This window comes from Aedes aegypti, chromosome 1 (assembly GCF_002204515.2).
Source record: "Aedes aegypti strain LVP_AGWG chromosome 1, AaegL5.0 Primary Assembly, whole genome shotgun sequence".
NCBI classification, from domain to species: Eukaryota; Metazoa; Arthropoda; class Insecta; order Diptera; family Culicidae; genus Aedes; species Aedes aegypti.
In genome coordinates this window covers 13,622,426-13,645,757 of record NC_035107.1, presented here as the reverse complement: position 1 = coordinate 13,645,757, position 23,332 = coordinate 13,622,426, and the positions used below count along the sequence as shown (strand labels likewise).

Here is a 23,332-nt window from a genome sequence, read left to right as displayed (position 1 = left end):
TTTTCGCCACGTATTCATCCCCGGAAGCTTCCCTCTTCCGCATCGCGTATCAAATAATATCATCAGATATATTCGCGTTGCCTAGCCTATGGCCTTCGTTGCGGCAAAGTGAAGCTATGCAAAAAGATTCAGATGAAGTTGGTAGAATTGAATACTGCTGGTTCAAAATCATTTCTGGTTCGCAAGTTTGACGACTCTTCAGAGCACTTATATACTCTTCAAACTATAAACGAATGCAAAAATGGTCAGTTGATATAAGGCTAATAACTGTAGAAATGCTCCTAGAACAGCTTAGAAGCAGGCTTCGTCCCAGTTGAGTCGTGACGCCGGTAAGATGAACAACATATTTGGTCCATAGCAGTTTGGAGAAGTCTTTTGAAAAAGTGTTTATGGAAACCGAGGAGGTCGAGAATGTCATAACATAATTTATGCATAAATGAAAGAGAACAAAAATTGTATACAAATGTACTGATTAGTGATCCTTTATATGAGAGATTCGTGGAAGCTGACATTTCTGTCAAAGTGTGAGCCAATCGAGCAGCGAGAACTGTCAAAGCGTGACCCAAACGAACATGCGTTATGTTTGTTTTAAACTTTCCTTGAGGAGTAATGTAATTCGCTTGAAATGATTTTGGTGAAAGTTGTTTTGCATAGTGCAAAAAATATGAAATATTTTCTTTTTTTGATTTTTTGTCAATGCGATATTTATTTGTTCGTTTTTTTCTGCTGATTTTTTGTTTTTGGACATGTGGCTCAAAGATCTATAATGAAACAAAATACACTTTTTAGCCATGAGGAAGTCATGTTCGTGTTACAATATAATTTTCAACGCCAAGCAAACTCAGCACTGCTAGTCTGTTGCCAAATCATTCCATTTTACTTCCGCTTATCTCTTATATAAAGGATCACTAGGCTCCACTATTGCACAAAATGTAATGAGGGGTCTTAAGAGAAAGATGCGGGCTTTCAGCGAAGGAAAGGACATTGAATAAAGTAATTATGCCGAAACATAATCCATATGTATTAGTTCATTCCCCGAAAGTTTCAAAAAAATCTGACCTAATATAAATTTTCGGCGAACACTTTTGTCTGGTGCATGTCGGAGGATCATTCTCCCTAAATGTTCGGAGGGCCATAGTGCACAGTTTAGCTTAGAGTCCTTCTCTGGCACTCGGACGATGATCAGCCGCCCCTGACATGAGACACAGACGCTGTTGTGAGCCGCTCCTAACATGGAGTACATACGCTCCAAGTTTGCAGAAGCAAACCCCCCCCCCCCCCTACCTATTACGTGATATAACGGATATAACGAGTTTTTTTTGTGTATACAGTCAATTCTTCATATCTCGATATTTCATACTTCAATTTCGAGATACACAATTATACTCAAAGTTGGTTTTCGTGGCTCCCTCGATGACATTTCAACCGCATCCACTCTATGATCTCCTTTAGTGTTTTATATCTCGGTATCTCCATGTTTCTGGCCTCTCTTTTTGTTTTCTCGTTTCAGAGATGATGCAGTGTTGCTTGTAAGATGAGCGCTGCCATAGAAGTTGTCACACTTTTCCATCACTGCCAGTGACGAGTGACGTGAGACGACTAATGTTAATCAAATGGGAGCGAGTCGACAATTGTCACCTCATTCGACTCGTCTCACCTCACACGCCGCGCAGAATAAGCACGATTGACTGGAGAATATACTATGGGTGAGTTTAAATAGTTATGTATCATAGAAATTCATTCAATTTCTGTTTCATTTTAGGTATGTCTTAATGCAGATTTAACAAAAAAAAATGGTTACAGGTCAGTATAGCGTGTTGCCAGTAAGGCGATTTTTGATTGTGACCGGAAGCATGAGGAAAACTGACGCACTTATTCACGGTCATCTCGAGATTCGCGTACCTTGGATTATTTTCTAAACATTCTTTTGTTGAAATTGAACGATGGTATTCTGACAGAAAAAAAAACAGTGAAGGAAGATTGTAGTAAGAACGAACTTACTGGAAGACCAACATGAATAATGGTAAGTAATACATTCTAACAAAATTAAAGTTCTCCAAGGTTCACAGTTGGACATCGTCCTGTAGATTAGTAACTTCGATCCCGGAATCGACGAAAGAGGTAAAATGTTTAAATCCTTTTATGTTTGCAAGAACAATAAGTGTTATGTCCAGCCTTGCGTCCCGTTATATGAGTGTACAATAGTTTTTACGTAAGCACACAATCATAAAGAAGAATGAGTTTTGGAAGACATTCTTGGCAACAGTAACGCAGTAATGAATGAAGAAAGAATCCACAACGATTTACATACAATAAGACAAGTAAATCAGCCTGACGAGTGAAATCAGATAGATAATTTCGGTTTCCTAACCTCACCTTACTTCAGACACAGACAAACAGACGTAACACTTAGAACAAATCTCGATTAAAATCATAGTCACGAGGACATGTATGCCCAATGATAAAATTAGTGTGTTTGGCCGACAGGCCAACAGATGGCGGTAGTGTAAAAACGTCAAACGCGAACAGAAACGATGCGAGCGCTGCAGGTGGCGTATTGGCTACCTACCATATTTTTAAAGCAACCGTTAAAAAGGTGGTCGATGCAAAATGATGAGAGTGTGACGTCTGTTTGTCTGTGCTTCAGATATCAGATCCAAGTAATCTATTTCTCGAAATAAGCTCCATGTTCACCAGTTTCGAAAAGGTTTATTTTGTGAGGGGTAAGACACTATAACTGCTCAACTCTCACACACATTAAAGTCGATACCTAGCTTACTACGTTTGTATTTGTAGTGCTGTATCGATGTAGTTACACGTACCCGGAAACCACACATCGAGGCATTCCACTTACTGTTACCACGTGAACCGGTATTGGTGTACCCATCTGTGTCAGCAGTAGCGCACGTAGAGGTACGAAATTGAAACGCAATAAATTCTCGTATGACATCAGAGCTTACTTCGATTCGCTATCGATATATGGTTTCCCTATAGGTTCGTGCAAGCAGTCAGAGCAACATGTTTCCAGAGGGAATGGCATGCTATGATTTTGGCTGAGAAACGACAACTTATTAAAATATATTTCCATGACATGACTTGTTTTTGGCATTATGAAAGTTTTCATGATGGTGAAAATGTAGAATCAAATTTCCTATGACTTTCCAACAAATTTCGCAGAGCGAAAAAATCAAAAATAACATAAACATTACGTCACCCGTTCCACGACTAACGAGCATGCAATATAATTGGTACGAGCAGCGTGAATGTATTTACGTAGAGGGTAAACACGGGGACGACGAAAACCCCGGAGAGAAATCCGATCCGAACGGCGGTCGTCGAGGGCAATTTCGCTCTCGCGCAGCGCATTTTGACCGCATACTTTGTTATTATTGCTATAATGTACCATTCCGTTGATCCGTCTGTTTTCCCCGTAGATACGTCGTCGGAGGAGTCTCTACGTTACACCAAAGTTAGTATCCGTCGAATGTCGTAGCGTATGGGTGAGTGAGCTGAGCTGAGCGAGAAGTCCGTCAGCTCAACAAACGTTTGGCCGCCGCGCGCTCCGTTCGATATCTGTCTTCGTCGTTGTCTTCGTAGTCGTTTGTTCGGTGGTTCGGTAACTTCTAGAGAGTGAGTAAAATACCTACTTTTTTTCGCAAGCAAACTCTGTGATGTGACTCTATCAGGAAGGTGTGATTTATTCATAGCATTATATACTTCTAATGGAACCGAATTATGACTAATCGAAATGCGTCTGGAGGGATTTTCGCTCGATTGATCAAACTCGTTTCAGCGTGCAATCAGCCTACTTTGCAGTGGTTAGTATTATTTGTAAACACCGCGTGATTGTTTACAAATTTCCTCGAAACTTATCGACCTAAGTAGGCGATGAGATTTTTCAAGATCGTCCTCGTCTAAAATTACGACAGCATTGAAGGCTAGAAATGCGATATCCTTCAAGAGAGAATCGTTCAGCCAAAACTGTTAACGCGCGCTAGCAGCTTCTGCTTGATGACGTAATGCTCGTTCGGCGTCTTAAAAATACACACTTTTCAATGTCAATTGATGCCCTTTAGCGCGGAGAGCTAGGTGAGAGATTCTTCTTCCCCCTTGCCGCACTACAGCAGCAGGCCATGCAACTGCTGCTGCTGCTGTATCATCCACGTTCTCCTCGTCATGACGACGACTTCGACGACGGCCTACTACGACGATGGTGATGATGGTCTTGTTGCTTGTCGCGAAAGGGTGGTGGGTTGGTTTTGGGAGGTTTTTGTTGGATTGCTACCAACATCGAATGCGCTCACAAGCTTCAGTAGATAGGGTAGCTGAGGTCTCTGCAGGATTGAGGTGGAGAATGCTAGTTGTACATAAATTTCCCCGACTGCCGCCGAGCGACAGAATTTTCATTTTTTTTATGGTAATGAAGCGAACGAGCCTCATGCCAGCGGCTGATGACGTCACCTTTGATTACGTATGCTGCTGGTGAAGTGCTTTCCGCGGTCGGTGGCTCACTTACGACTACATGGAGACTATTTGGGTGTGTGGAGGTTTATGTATATCGACGAGTGGAACTTGTTTCTATGCTTAGAAATGCCAGCTCGGGTTGGAATTGGATATGCTGAGTTTTGGTGTGAGCATACCGTAAGCTGCATACCGCTACATGCTTCTCAAGGGACAGTGGGCAATGTTTGATATCAATAGGACAATACTTTAATCTATCTTGCGATTTACAAAGTATATACTGTGAAGGCCCCAGTTCCTTAGTCGAGTGGTTAGAGTCCGCGAATACAAAGCAAATCCATGATGAAGGTGTCTCGGTTCGATTCCTGGTCGGTCGAGGAACTTTTCGTAATGGAAATTTCCTTGATTTCCCTGGGTATAGAGTATCATCATACATGCCACACGATTTACGAATGCGAAAATGGCAACATTGGCAAAGAAAGCTCTCAGTTAACTGTGGAAGTTAAATACTAAGCTGAGAAGCAGGTTCTGTCCCAGTGAGGACGTAATGCCAAGAAAAAGAAGATACAGTCAATTCTCTATAACTCGACTTAGGGAAGTATCGACTTACAGAACATAAAACCAGTGCAGCTGCGATCCAAAGGAACATCGAGTTAGCCATGAAAACCAAATTTTACTATGGTTCGCTGACTCGATATATAGGTTCGAAATATCGAGTGAGGTAAAGTCTTATGTAAATTATGCTTTTTATAAAGAAACACGTTGTTTTCTTGGATTTTTCATAGGATTCCACACATTATTTGTCTAAGAATTTCACTCATGATTCAAAAATATCAAAATTATCAAAGGATGCCATCTAATTTTGGTATTGAAAAATCCTCAAGGTTTTTCTTTACATTACTCTTGACTATTCTCATTAGATTCTACCATGAATCACTCCATAATGTGTCCTAGGGTCCCGTTCGTCAGGAGAGATTCGTCCAAATGATACCTTGAGACACTCCTTTCAAATATCAACAGTAATTTCCTCAGAAACTGCTCTAGGAAATCTTTTAGCACCTCTAGACGTTCCATTCGAAAATCATTTATAGACCTCTGTATAAATTTTCCCATGAACTTTTCGAACATTTGAGATTTGTCTGAAATTACTTCAGAATTTCTCACAGTATTTTCGGAAGTTATCTATGAAATCCGAGAATGAACAATTTGAGGGATTTCCTTCACTATTTCTATTCTAAATTCATCACCAAATCCGCTTATAATTGAACTCTTTGTGAGAACTTAAAAAACAACAAAAATTTCTACGTAAATCGCTGGAATACTTCCCGAAATTCTACATCGAACGTTTGAATACAATTGATACAAATCATAGACTTAATCAAGTCCCAAAACTTGGAAAAATCTCCGTAAATTTTAAAAAATTGTTAAAAAATCGCATTGAGTAACGCTACACAACATCAGTGCAACCGCGTTTAAAAGGACCATCTAGGCCAGCCATGAGACCCAAACTTTACTATGCTTCTGTAACTCGATATCGAAAGGATATGATCTATCCATATACTCACATAGAATCTCTTTAAAATTAATTAACTCATTACGCGTGGTAAAGATGGAACACAAAATAAAGTGCACTCGTTCTGCGCGCATGTGTAGTATACATGAGATGGATGGATGTGGGTTCTGAAAAGGGTCCGCGTGTCTGTGGGGATTTGAATTCGAAACAGCCGAGCACGTGGATTTTTTTCATAATTTCACCCATAATTTATCCATCTTTACCACGCGTAATTAGTTAATTAATTTAATAACCATGCGGATTGGATTACCGAAAAGCTCAATATATGTGTTACTATATCTCTTTAAAAGTTCCTTCCAACTTTCTGGAGAGAGTGCCTGAAAAAAATTTAGGATTAATCTTCAAAACAAACATTCTAGGCAAATTTCCGGAATAATTTAATTCAATTTCTCTTACCGTTCCCTTACGGTACCTATCCATCTAGTATTTGTTGATTTCTTCTCCATCTCTATCTCTCTCCTCTTACTTCGAGTAAAACAAACTGATATGCCGTTAAAACAAATTAAAATATAATTATCACGGTTCATACTTTTGTATGTCGAATGACAAACGCCTAATAACAAAATCGTAGTTAATATAGGAATGATCACGTGTGTGGCTTAGGAGGAGAGAAATTCGCATGGTATGGACAAACCATCCATAACCCATAACGCGGGTAGATAACCTTTTCGTGATGCGTTATTGGGTATAGATCTACCAGTGAACCCTAGTGCTGACTGCTTCAAACGAAAAGAACAGGAAAAGAAGGAACAGTCCTTGTCACATTTTAAACCTAGTTGAAAGTGACAAATCTCGATTTTCGCAGTTCCGAGAATGATCTTGAGACAAGGAAAAAAAAAAGAGTCGAATTCAACCATTTGTTTTCTAACCTTTTTTTAGTTCTCTAGTTTGAAGAAGTAAGGACTAGGATTCTGATGCATGGACAATATCGGTGTAATTTCTTGGCTTTATCAAGGGATCCGATTTTGACTGATAATAGAGCCACTGATCGATACAATCATCTGTTTGATCGCCCCATATCATTAGGACACTTGAAACCTCCTTCTGTTTAGCTAGGTCTTGGTAGTGTTATTCGAACAACACGCCAAGCCGTTCTCATTTAGGACATTGGCCGGAAAGAAATAAGTTTCAAGTTATATTGTTTTATATTCATTGCTTTCTTCTCCATACTCCCTCTTTCTTCAAGCAAAACCTACAAACTAAAACAAATTAAGATTATTAATTGAGAAATGTTAATTCTTTCCTGTCGGTTTGTTGGTCAAAAGACGAGTAATCACCTATCTCGATGCGTATGAAATTTCCATGCTAGATATGATTTTATATCGTAATCAATCGCTATCTAGATGAGATCTGAAGTTTTTTTTTAAGTTTTTTCGTCTTGTTGGCAGTGCGTTTGGTAAAAGCCAAGCAAATGGGTTCGCTTTTTCCTGCTTCGCCGGAGTGGAAGTTTTTTTTCTCGGTTTTTCATTTTGCTAGGCAGTGCTTCAAGAGGGCCAAGCCTAATAATTCGTTTTCAGGCGTCGCCGGAGTGATTTTATATCCCAGCTTTTGCGTGTTGATGCCGAGATTGTAACTTTTGCCGAGGATGGATTACCAACTGGTGAGCTCGTTTCATGCTTGTGACAATCACGAACTGTACGATCATCAATGCTTATGCTTATGATCGATCGCTACCTAGATGAAATGCTTGAAGATGTTCTTAGTAATTAAATCTCGTTTTAATTATTGTAAAAATATTTTCAAAATCTTCGAAAGAATTCTTAATGGAATATTTAAACACGTTGCCTGTAGGACTTTATTATAAAATACTTTGTCAAATTCAAATCAAATTCAATTGTTTCTTAAGGAATAGGGTCCTAAAGCGCTGTCCCAATTTTAGTGCCAAACTCTTAAGTTTTGGCCAAAAACACATGTTTACTCAATTTTTGAAATGTTTTTGGTTTGTTTAAGTTCAAACAATATTTCTTATTATATTTTTAGATTTTGTTACACCCCTTGGTTTAAACTCAAATTTTGGGTATACTTTGTCGAACAACCCCAGTGTTAAAACTAAAAGCCCTGTGGTGTTTTTGTCGACTAAACATTTTAGCAACTACCGAAAAGCTAAACATTACATATAATTTGCAATTGGATTAGATGGACAAATTGATGTGAAGATTTGCGAAAAAGTTACACGTCTTCTCAGTGAGAATCGAACTCACGACTCCCCGATCTCTAGTTGGGGCGCGTTAACCACTACGCCATGAGAGGACTCATGAACGCAGAAGTTAACCTGAATTCGATTTCAGCTCAATAATCACGTGGTCCTCTTTCGCAAAGTGCACCTCTTTCGGAAGAATTAGATGCCCATCCAAACACAACGCTTTCTATATATATCCAATGCCTAGCCCGAGAGCGCATTGTTTTTAGATATAGGAATAGCACACTACACTAGCCAGCAACTGCGCTGGCTGAGGTTTCTATTGTGTGGGCTTCCAATGGGTCGCGACGTTCTCAAACGACCGGTTACGGAACATGAGTCCGTTGCTCGATAAATACTTGTTTTAATTATGAATCGTGGTTTACGGCCAACCAGCCGAGTGGAAGTTTAACAACTACCGAAAAGCTAAACATTACATATAATTTGCAATTGGATTAGATGGACAAATTGATGTGAAGATTTGCGAAAAAGTTACACGTCTTCTCAGTGAGAATCGAACTCACGACTCCCCGATCTCTAGTTGGGGCGCGTTAACCACTACGCCATGAGAGGACTCATGAACGCAGAAGTTAACCTGAATTCGATCCAATTGCAAATTATATGTAATGTTTAGCTTTTCGGTAGTTGTTAAACTTCCACTCGGCTGGTTGGCCGTAAACCACGATTCATAATTAAAACAAGTATTTATCGAGCAACGGACTCATGTTCCGTAACCGGTCGTTTGAGAACGTCGCGACCCATTGGAAGCCCACACAATAGAAACCTCAGCCAGCGCAGTTGCTGGCTAGTGTAGTGTGCTATTCCTATATCTAAAAAACAATGCGCTTGGGTACAAGAGGGCCAAAAATCGATTTAAGGTGAACAAAAGTGAATTTATTAAAATGTGAAGCATTGTGATGGCCAAAGTGATCTTGTAAAATTTAAAATGTGTAGAACCTTCCTCGCTCCGGAAATCAGAACAAGAATCGCGAAGGATCCCGCTAGCAATTTTTATGAAATAAGAATAATTTAAACTGAAGTTCTTCCAACGCGAAGGTGAATCCTTTTATCAATCGAATAACAATTTTAACATATTCTTAGATTAATAACAACAGATAAAGGGATTTGGTGTACCCGTAACGTTTGTAGATTACCTTACCGTGGTGCGTTACGGAGTCAAATAAATCTAGCGAAACCCAACACGGGAAAACGATTTTAGCCAAATCTAAGTCGTTTCAATGCAGTTTCGTAGTTGTGCCCAGTAATTTAATTTTGACTAAATTTTCAAAGGTTACATTAGATAGTTTGCCATTAATTCCATTATAAACTATTTCATAAATTTGGATTGATTCTATGTAAAATTGAGTTCTTGAAACTTCATATTTGGCTTATTGGGCTTAAAGGGGCTTATTCTAAGCGCTTGCACAGCTAATATTGGCCAGGCCCACTGCGCAGACAGAAACATTCAGGGCGATCGAAATATTATGAAAGAAGAAATAGAGATAACCTTACCAACTGTTTCATTTAGGGATATCAGTGTTTAAATTTTGATCCGAATAAGCCGATCGAACCATATTCAGAGAGTGTAAAGGCTGGAGCACAATGGATCCGGTTGACAATCCGTTTTTTTGACAGCTATTTTAAATTAACGGGATCATATGCGCCAACGCACAATGCATCCGGATTGACTTTGCGGTTTGGTACTAAACTGTACTAAACGCAAACTCAACCGCATAGTCATCCGGAAGAATAGAAAATTTCCAAATCTTGCGCTTGAGTTTGCGGAAAGCTTGTTTGTTTTGACCGCTTTCTACAGTGTACGGTTGTTAAGTTTAGTGATTTTTGTGCATAATTAGTCCAATTTTCACTAAATAAAATACAACCGGATCTGTGGTGAGGTGGTGAGATAAGCATTTTCGATGGTGGGCAATGCATAATCTCGGCTGCAACAGAAGCGGTGATTAACATCACAGTGAAGTTTGAATAACATTTCCTGCATGGAGTCGATGCTGCTGTTGGTGATGTTGCGGATAGTTATGGTCTTCTAATCTATTTCTGTTCTATTCATCGTTGGTCGATGAAGGAAACGACCATGTAGCGAAGTGCAACGAGGGTCATATTTCGTAATTAACGATAATATTGGTTCCGTAAATCTTCCAGGAGATACTTCAGGAATTTTTCTATGATTTCCTCCTTAAACTATTTCATGAGTTTCTTCTGGGATTTTTACAGAAGGTTCTACAGGATTTTTATAAGTTCCTCCAAGAGTTATGTGTGGAATCCCTGTTTCAGTTTTCTCTGGAAATTTTCCAGTAGATTCTTCTGAAATTCCTATAGGCATAACTTTTGGATTTCCTCCAGGAGTTGCTTATGTTATTTTTTCTGAAGTGTATTCTATAACTCTACAAGGGCTTGTTTCTGGAATTCCTCTAGGAGTTCCTTTTACAATAACTACAAAAAATGCTTCTAGATTTTCTTCTAGAGTTCCTCTTGGAATTTTTTTTTCTGGAGTTCTTTTTTAATTCCTTTCAATGAAATCTTTTTGATTTCTTTTAAGAATTCCTTTTGTATTTTATTAGAGGTTCCTGCTGGAATGCCTCTCCAAAGCTCGAAAGCTGCTCCTGAATTTCATCAAGAAGGTGCTTCTCTCATTTCTTTAGAAGTTCCTCTTGAAGTTACTTCTAAATTAATCTAGAGAAGTTAACTCTGAAATTGCTAGTAAATTTCTCCAGGAGTTCCTTCTGTGATTTCTTTTAGATATTTAAAAAAAAATGTGAAAGAGTTTTACAAGGAGTTGTTTTAAAAATTCATCAATAAATGACTTCTGATTTTATTTCAGAAAATCCTCCACGGTCTCCTTCTAGGATTTCTCCTATTTGTAATGGAAATCTTCCAGAAGTTTCTACTGGAATTCCTTCTGTGGCTGCATCAGAATATGCTTCAAGTATTTCTTCTAAAATGCCTTTAGAGAGTTTTTTTTCTGGAATTCAACATTGATTTTTTCTTTAAATTTTCGCCAGAATTTTCTTCTGTAATTCCTAGAATTTCTCTGGCAGTTCAAATTTCAGAGGCAATTTCTTGGATTGATGCTTCTTGAATTCCTCAAAGAATTATATCCAAAAATTTCATCAAAAAATGCTTTGAAATTCTTACAAGAGTTGCTACAGAAATGGATCATTAAAATAACCAAAACGGCCGCTATGTCACAATGTTATATCCCATATACGGTGGCGCCGCTGCTCTGATGCGGTGAGTGCCAAATGAGTGACCTTCAATGATCCATTCTCCAAAGAGGTAATCCTGGGTGTCCTTCATGAGAACCTCTGGAATTCTTCCAGATTATTTTAGATTTTTTCAAAAATCTGCTACTGGAATTCTTGCTTCTAGAATCTCTCCTAGTATTTTCCGGAAATTGCTTGCTGAAAGAGTTGCTTCTAAAATTCCTTCATTAATTCCTTCAGAAATAAATTCTAGGGTTGCTTCTGAAATCCTTCAGAAATTCCTAGTGGAGTTTATCCAAGATTTATTTCTGGAATTCATCATAGAATTGTTTCTGAGATTTCTAAAGGAGTTGCGTCTGGGAATTCTCACATAAACGCTATCGAAATTACTTCAAAAGTTGCTTCGGGAGATGATTTTGAAATTCCTTCTAGGGTTCAACCTGGACTCCCTCGAAAGTTGCGTCGAAACTCCTCAAGGAATTACTTCTAGAATCACTTAAAGAAACCATCCTGGAATTAGAGTTGCATCTGTAATTTACCATAGAGTTGATTCCTACTTGATTTCTGCCGAAACTTGCTCTAAGAATTTCTTTGATTATGGATTTCCTCCGATAGTAGCTTTTGGGTATCGTTCAAGATAGTCACTTCCTTCAAGAATATATATTGAGTTCCCCAGAAGGTATTGTCTATAATTGCTCAAAGTGTTGCTTCTGGGATTCCTCCCAAATTTTCCTCTAGAATTCCGCCAAGGATTGCTTCTATGAATTCTCATGGAGATGTTCTTGGAATTTTATCAATAGGTGGTAATGGATTTCCTTAAGGAAATGCTTCTGGAACTCTTTTAAGAGTTCCCATTGGAAATCCTCCAGGAGTTGCTTCTAGGATTTCACAAGAAGTTGCTCCTTAATTCCTGAAAATGTGTAAAGAGTTGCTTGTAAAAAGACTTCAAGAGTTCCTACTGGAGTTATTCCGAGATTTGTTATGAAATTCCTACACGAGTTCCAACTGGAATTTCTCCGGGAGTTACATCTAGAATTAGAAGTGGATACGAGTAACTGACACTGAAGAAGACTGCAAGTGGTAGTCGAAATACGCGTATCTGTCAAAGATAAGCATTTAGGAGCGGAATTAAAAGGTACACGGTACTCCATCTACTTTAAAGTTTCTCTATTTGAGATTCTGCTCAGAGGATTCGAACATTCATTAAAGAGCTAGAATTACTGTAGAAAAGGCTTTTGAAAAATCGCAACAAGTTGCTCCTGGAGTTTTTTCAAGTGTTGCTTCTGAAATTTTTACCGGTAGTGCTCTTGCATTTCCTTCAAAAATTACTCCTTCAATTTCTCCAGAAATTTCTTCTGAAGTACATATATGTTTTGCGAATTTGATCCAGAAAATCCTTCAAGTGCTGCCTCTTTGATTCCTGATTTTTTTTTTTATTTCTTTATTAGTATCATTCCAAACATTACATTCATTTCTTATATCTAGGTGTTCTGTGTTATTAGACAACACTATCATCCTAATTTGGTAAAACAAATTTAAGATTTTATTAACATTTTACATTTCATTTGCCGTGGCAGTTCAGATTTTTTACAGGTGAGTAGATTTCACCTGTTTATAAGAGAAAAAATACGCTTTGAATATACTTAACCTAACTTAACCTAAACATACAACGCATTAATCGTGGCAATAGAAGATTGTAACGATTTTTGCCTGTAATTATTTATTATTTTATTTGACATTTGTTCCAATGTTTCAACATTGGATATTCTATGTAACTCATTGGTACTATACCAGGGAGGAAGTCTCAGAATAATTTTCAAAATTTTATTTTGAATTCTCTGCAGAGCTTATTTCCTGGTATTACAACAGCTAGTCCATATTGGTGCAGCATACAACATGGCTGGCCTGAAAATTTGTTTTAATATCAAAAGCTTGTTCTTAAGACAAAGTTTTGATTTCCTATTAATAAGGGGATAGAGACATTTTACATATTTATTACATTTGGCTTGAATGCCCTCAATGTGATTTTTGAAAGTTAAATGATTCCTGAAATAGTTTCTCCTAGAGTTCCTTTGATAACACTGCGGAACACGTTTTGGTCTCCAGCATCAAAATACCTCTATTTACTTAATTAAGGGTTGCTAAATCCATTGCAGTTTACAGAATTATCATAGCACGTCTAGTTTTTGAGATATTAGGTGTTGATAATGCAAAAATTGACTATTTCAGTCAACTTGCATGCAAGTTTGTCAGCTTGTAAGGAAAATTATTTGCTTAATTTGCCACAGCATTCAATATTTATGTGTATAACAATACTTATTATCAAAGTTCATACTTTTCATGCGGAAAAGTTATTTTTTGATGGTATTGTATTTTGCCATATAAGAGTAACGAAGAATTTCGTATGGAGACTGCAAGCATGTTGAAAAAATCGGTTTAATCTAAATTTAATCGTGAAATTTCAACCAAAATATTTCTAAAACGAAAGTTTAAGTCCTCTTTTACATGCTTGGTGGATAAGATCACAAAAAAGTTTGATAAAATATACTTCAAATTTTAGGTAAACATCAATAAAACCAATGTTTTATACAACTTTGGCGACCTGTAGCTAAAAATTGTGACGTGCTGGAAAATTTCTGAAAACGGCATCACATTCAGCAACCCAGAGACACATAATTTGATTCTTGAGACACGCGAAAATGTCATTTTTGTTGCGCTGTGTAATTGCTCCCGGATGTCGTTCAGAAGGTCTTCCCACGAAGTTGCATGAGTATATTTTACAAAGTTGTTCTTGCAGTCCCTTTAATTGTGTCTCCTGGAATTCCTTTAAGGCGTATTTGGGTATTTCTCGAGAAATTTCTTCAAGAGTTTTTCTGGAATTGTTCTAGAAATTCGTCCTCAAATTCCTCCAAGAGCTGCTTCTAAAATTCTGTAAAATTGCCTCTTGGATTCTTTTAACTCTTTTGTAATTGTTTCAGAAGTTGCTTCTGAAATTCTTTCTGGAGGTCTATCTGAAACCCTTGAAGAGTTGTTTTGAAAATTGAAATTTCTCTAATTGAGTTTTATCTGGAATTTTCCCGAAAGTTCCTTCAAAAATTGCTTCTGAAACTCTGTCTGGAGTTCCTCTTGGAATACCTGTGGGAGTTGCTTCAGGGATTTCTCAAGGAGTCGTTTCGGGAATTCCTTCAAAAGTTTCTTCTGGAGCTCCCTCTGGATTTTTTTCAATTCCCTATGGAATTACTTATTGGATCCTTTTAGAAAATCCTCCTGGTATTCCTCCAGGAGTTGCTTCTGAAATTTCAATTTGGAGTTCCTCACGTTAACGCTCTTCGAATTCTGCCATGCTTCTGGAATTACTCATTAAGTTGTTGTTGTTGTTGTATTGGAATTCCTTCAAGAGTTCCTTTTCGAAATCCTCAGAGAATGGTTTCTGGAATTTCTCAAGGAGTGGCTTAAGGAATTCTTTTAAGAATTTCATTCGGAATTCCTCCACGAGTTTCTTCTGTAATTTCTCGCAAAGTTGCTTTTCAATTTACTTTGTAGTTGATGCTGGTATTCCTCAAGGAGATGCTTCTGAAATTCCTACAAAAGTTTCTGTTGCAATTCCTCAAGAAGATACTTTTGGAATTCCTTAAAAAGTTTCCATTGGAATTCCTCAGGGAGTTGCCTGTAAAATTCTTCAAGGAGTTGCTTCTAGAAATACTGAATAAATTACTTCTGGTGTTTTAATGAACTCTGATATTTATCTGGGACCTGCATTCATTTCTTCAATTTATTAGTTTCTGAAATTTGCCACGGAGATTCTTAAAAAATTTCTTCAAAATTTGCTTCTAGAAACTCTTCTAAAAATTGCTTCTGTAATTTCTTCAAGAATTTCTCCTGATGTTCTCACAAGAGTTTCTTCTGGAATTCTTCCAACATTTGCGTCTGGAATTTCTTCAATAAACTATTATAAAATTCCTCCGCTTGTTGCTTGACATTCTCTTAAGATTCTGGAATCCATTATTAAATCCTCAGCATTATTTGAAAATATAAAAACAAACAAAAATCCCTGGGTAAAGGTACAACCTTGTGATCAGCATGATTGCTGTCAGGTCCTGGGGCTTAAATGTATCTTTACTCTAAGAAGAAAGATGCACACTAGTGGTGCTTTTGGTGATGCACCAGGAGTTTTATCAATAATTCCTCTATACATTTATTCACAGATTCCACAAGAAATTCCTCCGAGGAAAATTCTTCAAGCATACCTTCAGGTGGCATTCTTCCAGAGATTCCTTCAAAGATTGCTCTACAAACTATTCAGTATTTCCTCCAATGATTCCATTAAAGATCAATCTAAAAAAAATCCTCAAGTGATTTCTTCAATAGTTCTTCAGAATTTACTTCAAGGCTGCCTCCAAGAATTTCTTAAGAGATTGCTATAACAATTTCTTCAAGAATTTCTCTAGAAGTTAGTTCCAAGGATTCTATCACGCGTTCCTCCTAGGATTCCTCCTTAAATTCCACTAGGAGTTGCTTCAGAAATTCCACCAGGAATTATTTTATAAATTCTTCTTTGTACCCCTGAAGAAACCCTACGAGGCATTCGTCCTGGGATTCCTTCAGAAATTGCTTCAAGGATCTACCAAAAATTTCTCCGAGGATTCCCAAAGGAATTTATCCATCAATTTCTTTCAGTATTTTTGCAGGATTTTTTCCAAGGAATTCACCAGGAATCGACTTAGATAATCCTTTAGGAGCTTCTTCAGGGATCGCTTTAAAGTTCTTCCAAAGTTATATTAAGGAATTTCTCCAGGGAATTCCCTGGGAATTTCTCCAGTGATTTCTTTGGTGATTCCTCCAAGGATTTTCCAAGGCATTGCTCCATTGATTTTTCCAGAAATTTTCGTAAAAATACTTCCATGTGCTACTCTAGGTGTTCAACCCCTTATGAAAATGCTTTGTTTAATACTCTGAATAAATTAAGTGGTATCCCTGGAGGAATTATCTTTTGGAACTTTGCAGAAAATTCCAGGAATACCTAAGGTTCCTGATCGATTCTTTCGTGGAAATATTTATGGTTTTTCAGAAAAAAATCTTGTGGACTCTTTGGACATTTTTTAATGAATTCCTTGGAGGATAACTCCCCCGAATAAAGAAAAGAAATCCTGGTAAAACCTTTCAAGTATTTTCTGATAGAACTACTGGTGAAACTCTGGTATATTTTTCTGGCGGAAATTCTAATAATGAAATAATCAAAGGAAATACTGGTGAAGTCTCTGAAGGAATTACTAGTGGAATCTTTAATGAAAACGATGTCAAATCCCCGATATGACTGTTACTGGAGGATATACTGGTGGATTCCCAAATCACTAGTTAAATCCTTATATTCTCCAGTAAAAGCGCTGGAGGAACTCCTGAATACCCGCAAGAATGTCTGGAGATATTCCACGGAAAATTCCTTTAAAAACTCCGATAGTAACCTCTTGAGGATTTCCGGGATTAATTCTATAAGGGATTCTGGGAGGAATCTATTGATGAAATCCTTTAAAGAAATTTCTGGTAAAATCTCTGGAGGAATTCCAGATAACCTTCGAGAATCCTTGGAAATATTCTGGAGGGAATTCCTTAAGGCCTTCCGAGATTAATTCCTTGGGGAATTTCGACAGACATCCCTTGATTAATTCTGGGAGAAATCCCTTACAGGAGGAATCCTTTGTGAGGACTCCATTGAAGAATTCCTGGAGTAATCTCTTGAGGAATTCCCTAGAGAAACCAATGGAAGAAAATTCTGATAGAATTCCTGAATAAATTTCGGGAGGAATCCGTGGTAAATGACATGAAGGGCCCAAAATAACCTTAGAGGAATTCTTGAACGAACGTTTAGAAAAAAATCTGATAGAATCCTTGACAGAATTTCTGATGGAATCTCAGAAAGTATCCATAGAGGAATCCCAGGAGAATTTTATAATGAAATCTTATAAATATTTCAAATGGAATCCATGGAAGAACTTCTGATGGAATCCTTGCAGAAACTCCTAATGAAATCTATTAAAGAACTTCTGATGAAATCCCTGGAGGAATTCATGATGAAATTCAAAAGAAAAACTCTTAATAGTATTATAGGTAGAATCTCTGATGAAACTTCTAATGGAAATCCTGGAGAAACTCCTGCTGTAATCCCTAGAAGAACTTCTGATGCAATTTCTGGAGTAACTTTTAATAGAAACTCTGAAGGAACTCCAGAGGGGATCCCTACAGGAACTCTTGATGAAATCCCTGATAGGATTCCTGATAAAATATCAGCGGAACTCCTTATGAAATCCCAAGATTATATCCTGATAGAATTTCTTGAAGAACCCCTGATATAATCTGCAAAGAAACTCCTGATGGAATCCCTAGAGAAACTTCTGAATGAACTCCTGTAGGAATTCCAGGTGGAATCTCAGAAGAAACTCCTGTTGGAATCCCTGGAGAATCTATTAATATAATCCCTAGAAGAACCTCTGATGTTATCCATTCAAGAACCCCTAATGGAATCCCTGGAGAATTCCTAATGAAATCCCTGGAGGAACTCCTGATGGAATCCATGAAGGAATTCTTTATGAAATGCCTATAGTCACTCCTGATGGAATCCCTGGAGGAACTCCTGATGGAATCTCTGGAAGAAATCATGTTAAAAGATTCAATGGAACTACAGAAGCTTCTGATAGAATCTCGGGAGCAATTCCTGGTGGATTATCTAAAGAAACTGCTTTTGAAATCCCTGAAGGAACTCCTGATGAAATCTTCAAAAGAACTCCTGATGAATCTCTGGAGGAGTTCCTGCTGAAATCTCTGAACTAACGTTCAATGTGATCTCTAGAGGAACTCCTGATGGAATCTCTGTAGGAACTTCTTCCGAACTTTCTGAAAGAATTACTGATAAGGTTCCAGAAGGAATTTTTGATGGAGGATCCTAATATAATCTCTGGAAGAATTCCAGGTGGAATCTTCGAAGGAACTTCTGATGCAATCTCTAAAGGAACTCGTGATGCAATGCCAGGAGGAATTCCTGATAATATTTCCGATGGAAATCCAAATAGAATTCCTAGAGGAACTACTTATGATATCCCTAGAAGACATCCTGACGAAATTCCTCGACGAACTCCTGATACAGTTTCTGAGGAACTCCTGACTGAATCTCTGGAGGAATTTTAGGTGTAATCTCTGAAGGAACTCTTGATGGAACCCCTGGAAGAACTCCTGATGGAAACCCTAAGGGCATTTCTGATAGAAGCTCTATAGGAACTCCTGATGGAATCCCTGGAGAAACTTCAAAAGAAAATCCTTGGAAAAATTCCTAAAGATATTCTTGAAAAACTCCTGATGAAATCTCTGGAGGAACTTCTGATGAAATCCCTAGCAGAACTCCTGATGAAATTCCTGGAGGAATTCCTGATATGATTCCTGATGGGAAATAAGAAAGACTCTTGATAAAATTCCTAGAGAAATTTACGATGGAATTCTTAGAGGAACTTCCGGTTTAATCCCTAGAGAAACTTCCAATGAAACCCTTATAGGGTCTCCTGATGAAATCCTTCGTGGAATTCATGATAGAATGATGAGAAGTAGGGGGAGATCCACCAGTACAGGACACTTAAGCCACTAAATTCATAATTCGAAAACTATTGATTTATGGACTCGTGTTACCCATTTATGATAAAAATTATCATTTTTATAGTGTTCAAAAATAAATTTGAAAATATAAATATGAATTTTGACAATGTATTTTGATGGTGTATTTGAGTACCGTAAAACGGGGTAACTTTGATAGTTTTTTTCGAAGAAAATTTGAATATCTAGGCATGCTGATTCAATTAAATATAATATATATTTTTAAAACAAGTACTGGTATCCTAACTATCGATTGCAGTTAATAGATTGCCAAAAGATTTATTATGAATGGATATATAATTTTTCATAGAATCGAAAGTCGGTTTTCTGTTTTGGGGTAACTTTGATAATGGAGTATAAATCGAACAAAATTGAATCAATTACGGAACATTTATAGGGCGTTACATACTTCTAGGCGTTTAACGCTATATGGAAATTTCTGACTTAGATTACAAAAATGGTCCTTGTTTGTAAAAATGGTATTCGCTAAGAGATTTGAAACCGAATTCATGTTCTACTACAACAAGGCTGTCAAGGATAAGCGACGAACTTATTATGACTTCATCAATTAGTGATCGTAGAACAGATTGTTTGTGAGCCTTTCAAAAATGCTAAAATCTAATAAAGTTTTAATATTTGCATATAAATCCTCAAATACACTTGATTTCAACGAAAATAGCTTTGACATGAAGTGTCATACTAATACTCTTTACTTTTGCATTCGTATTGCTTAACTGATTAACTGAAACTTTGTTATTTCGTTGAGTATGTCGTGGGTTTCGCACTATCAAAGTTACCCGCATTATCAAAGTTACCCCGTTTTACGGTACCAAATTGATCGATCTTGAAAGGTGGCACCCAATACCGGACACGATCTGGAAATGCCTCGAATTCTGTAAATTTGAACATCATTGAATGTGTACACTATAGGAATAGTTTATAATTACCAATTCAATGCATTTGCAACATTTACAAGAATAATTTGAGTTTTTCTTAGTTTGCAAGATGCTTATCAAAAACCTCTTCCATATATGATGAAAAATAGCACATTTTACGATGTAGTTCTGAATGTTCATTCTTCTTAATTTTATTGCATGTTTGATACCATGATCGTCGGAACCCATGAAAAATGAAAGTATTTTGAGACACTGACGCAATAATTACAAAGATATCATATAACAAATCAAGCTGTCCTAAACTGAGGGACAGGAGGTGCTTAACGAAAATAGGGTCCTAAAGCCCGAACTAAAACCCCTGTGGTGTTTTTGTCGACTAAGCAAACGTCAAACATGATCAAAAGTGTCAAGGTTCATTTATGAACCAAATTTTTAAATTAAAGTTTAAACATGTTATAGCCATTATTTGAGCGGGAAAAATTGCTAAAGTAGTTACAATAACATGCTTTTTCGTGTTATTAAATAAAAACAAATTTCATTAAAAATTTTAGGACCCAATTGTAATTTGTCCATATTTAGTTCAATTATGGTACAAAATACATTCATACTATCAAATAAGAATTATTTCCGATCATGCTTGCGTGATGCAAAGTATTTTTTCATATTGAAAATAATTACTTAATCGGCTCAACATTAAGAGAATACGTCAATTTTTAAAAGATTTTCAAACTTTTCTACTTTTTTAAAAAGGCATGCATATTTCAAGGATGTGTTATTCTACGCAAACAGTAGTCTACATAATAGCTTTCTTTTCTACTAATACACCATCTTGATTGGACCATGATTTCTCAATGTTTCGACTTTGTCCGGTATTGGGTGCTGTCCGGCACTGGGGGATCTCCCCCTATTCCTGATGGAATTCCTGGACGAACTCATGTTTAAATACCCACAAAATCTCCTGACCCCTAGAAGAACTACTGATGGAATCTCAGTAGGTACTCCTGATAAAGTCTAAGGAGGAAATTTTGATGTAGTTCCTGATGGAATTTTGTGAAGAATTCCATGTGAACTTTCGGAAGAAATTTCTAAAAGGAATCCTTACAGGAATTCCTAATTAAATCACTGGTAAAAATCATGATTGAAGGAATTACCAATGAAATTCATGAAGAAATTTTGGTAGAATTTCTAAATAAATTCTTGCAGCGTTACCTGTAGGAATTCCTGGTGAAATACCTTGTAGGAATTCATGTTACAATCCATGGAGGAATTCCTTATTGAACTTATGTTGGAATCACAGATAGAACTGCTGGTGGATTTGATAAAGAAATAAGCTATAGGTTGTGGGAAAACGCTAGTGGAATATACAGAAACAACTCAAGAGCGCACATTTGCTAGATCACCATGGCGTCGACGCTGCGTAAATTCACGCATTTTGACTTTCCATTCATCTGCATCGCCACTTCATGGAACGCCGAAGCTTCAATTTGACAAATAGTGGCCCAAAGTCACCCCGAGTGGGTCAATATCACCCCGAAAGATGGTATCTAACCTATTCGCCAAGGACCTGTTTACGGATCGGTTCTAGAAATCTTTTGTCCTCCAGCCGAGCACGTGGATTATTGTTTCTGTAAATATTCTTGCAAACCTTCTTGATTGCAAGGTGAATAAGATCAACTAAATTTTTAACTAATAACAAAGTTGTTCCACTGAGCTATTTACAAAAAACCACACAAAATCCCTCCTTTTCCATATCCTTAGGCAAAACACTTCACTACCGCTATATGTATGACTGATTCATGTTCTTTTGGCCTTGCATCATTCATATGTGTATTGGAAGTCAAGAGTAGAAGCAAAACTTAAAGAACCTTCTGGTCAAAGATGTTGCGTTGCCTACTTCCCAAACTCCAAAACCCCCTTGGTGTATTATGGACGGTGTGAGTTTTCAAACTTATGCTGGAGACTTGGCCCCTGACCCCCTTGTACATCAATAAAATAAAATAAAACTTCGTCTATGTTTCTTTGCGCATTGTCTCAGGGATTTGCATCAAGAAGTATTGAGCAGTTATCAAATAATCCCACCTAACACCTTCCAAGGCATCAGTCAAAACTGTACTGTGATTTTTCTGAAACCTTGATGATAGTGTTTAATTTCCTATAAAATTATTAATTCGACTCGGTTCAGCATCTACTTGATGCAAATCTTTAAAATGTGAAAAAAGAGATTGTTCTCAACTGGTTAACTGCAACCAAACGTATTGATTGTGCGTTGATTATCCGTTTTGCGTACGTTTTCCATTTTAGTACCAACCGGATCAAACGGATTGATAAACGCAAACTCAAACGCAAAACGCAACGTATCCATTGTGCTCCGGCCTTAACAGTTCGTGAACCATAACAGTTCATGGCATATCGCAATCGGAGAACCCTATGAATGTTGCTATTTGACATTTCGGAAGGGACACGGAAAACAAAATATACCCAAAATTTGAGTTTAAACAATGGGGTGTGACAAAATACAAAAAAATCATAAAAAAAATTTTTTTGGACTTGAACCAATGAAATTCATTTGAAAATTGAGTAAACATGTGTTTCTGCCTTAAACTTAAGCGTTTGATACTAAAATTGGGACAGGGCTTTAGGACCCCATTACAATAAAATGGAAAACTAAAATTACAAGGAACGTTCTCATCAATTTCAATCAGCTACAGTCATCCTCTTCACTTATGAGACTATCCGTTTCCGTAATGTTGGCCGAATACTACACATATTCAACAATATTTTTATTCTGCCTAAGCGTCATCATTGTTCGGAACGCATTTTTCATCGTAGTAGGTCTTTGATTTTTTTAAACAAACCAATTTTCGTGTATTGTCACTTTTGTTAACACTGATCACAGATTTTCATTTCATTTTTTTCGCATTTCTAGATTAAACTCATAACAGACAGGAAGAGAGTTTTTCAAAAGCCTTTCTTCGCACATGTTACCATAATTTCAATCCAACTGCACAAAACAATTCACGGGGACTTCAAAACGCATGCGATGAACAAGTGTCCTGACAACCAAAATGTACGTATAACGGAAACACCTTTCACGTTATGCGATGCTTATATGCGCAACGTTTCCGTATAAGATGTCGTCAAAAGGCCTTATGCGTACAAAAGTGGAGGCTATATATGTGCATAATTTATATGATGAAAGTTGACATGCAATGCGAGTGTAAAGATTTTATTGTGAACTATTTTGTAATCTCATGCGACTTAATTTGTGATAATAAAGTCGATTGGACAGCTGCTACGGACTGCTTCGTACGTACTTTGTACGTATGTACGGAGAGAAACAAAATGCACTGATGAACTCGGAAAACAG

At 37.2% G+C, this 23,332-nt stretch overlaps 1 protein-coding gene across 1 annotated transcript in view; it reads left to right on the top strand.

Annotated features, from left to right (window-relative positions):
* Positions 1-3,463: 3,463 nt before the first annotated feature.
* LOC23687935 (cyclic AMP response element-binding protein B) overlaps positions 3,464-23,332 on the top strand; it is a 96,931-nt gene continuing 77,062 nt past the window's right edge. The window contains exon 1 of the mRNA XM_021838973.1: positions 3,464-3,630. The gene's annotated coding sequence lies outside the window, so the exon portion shown is untranslated. The remainder of the gene's footprint in view (positions 3,631-23,332) is intronic.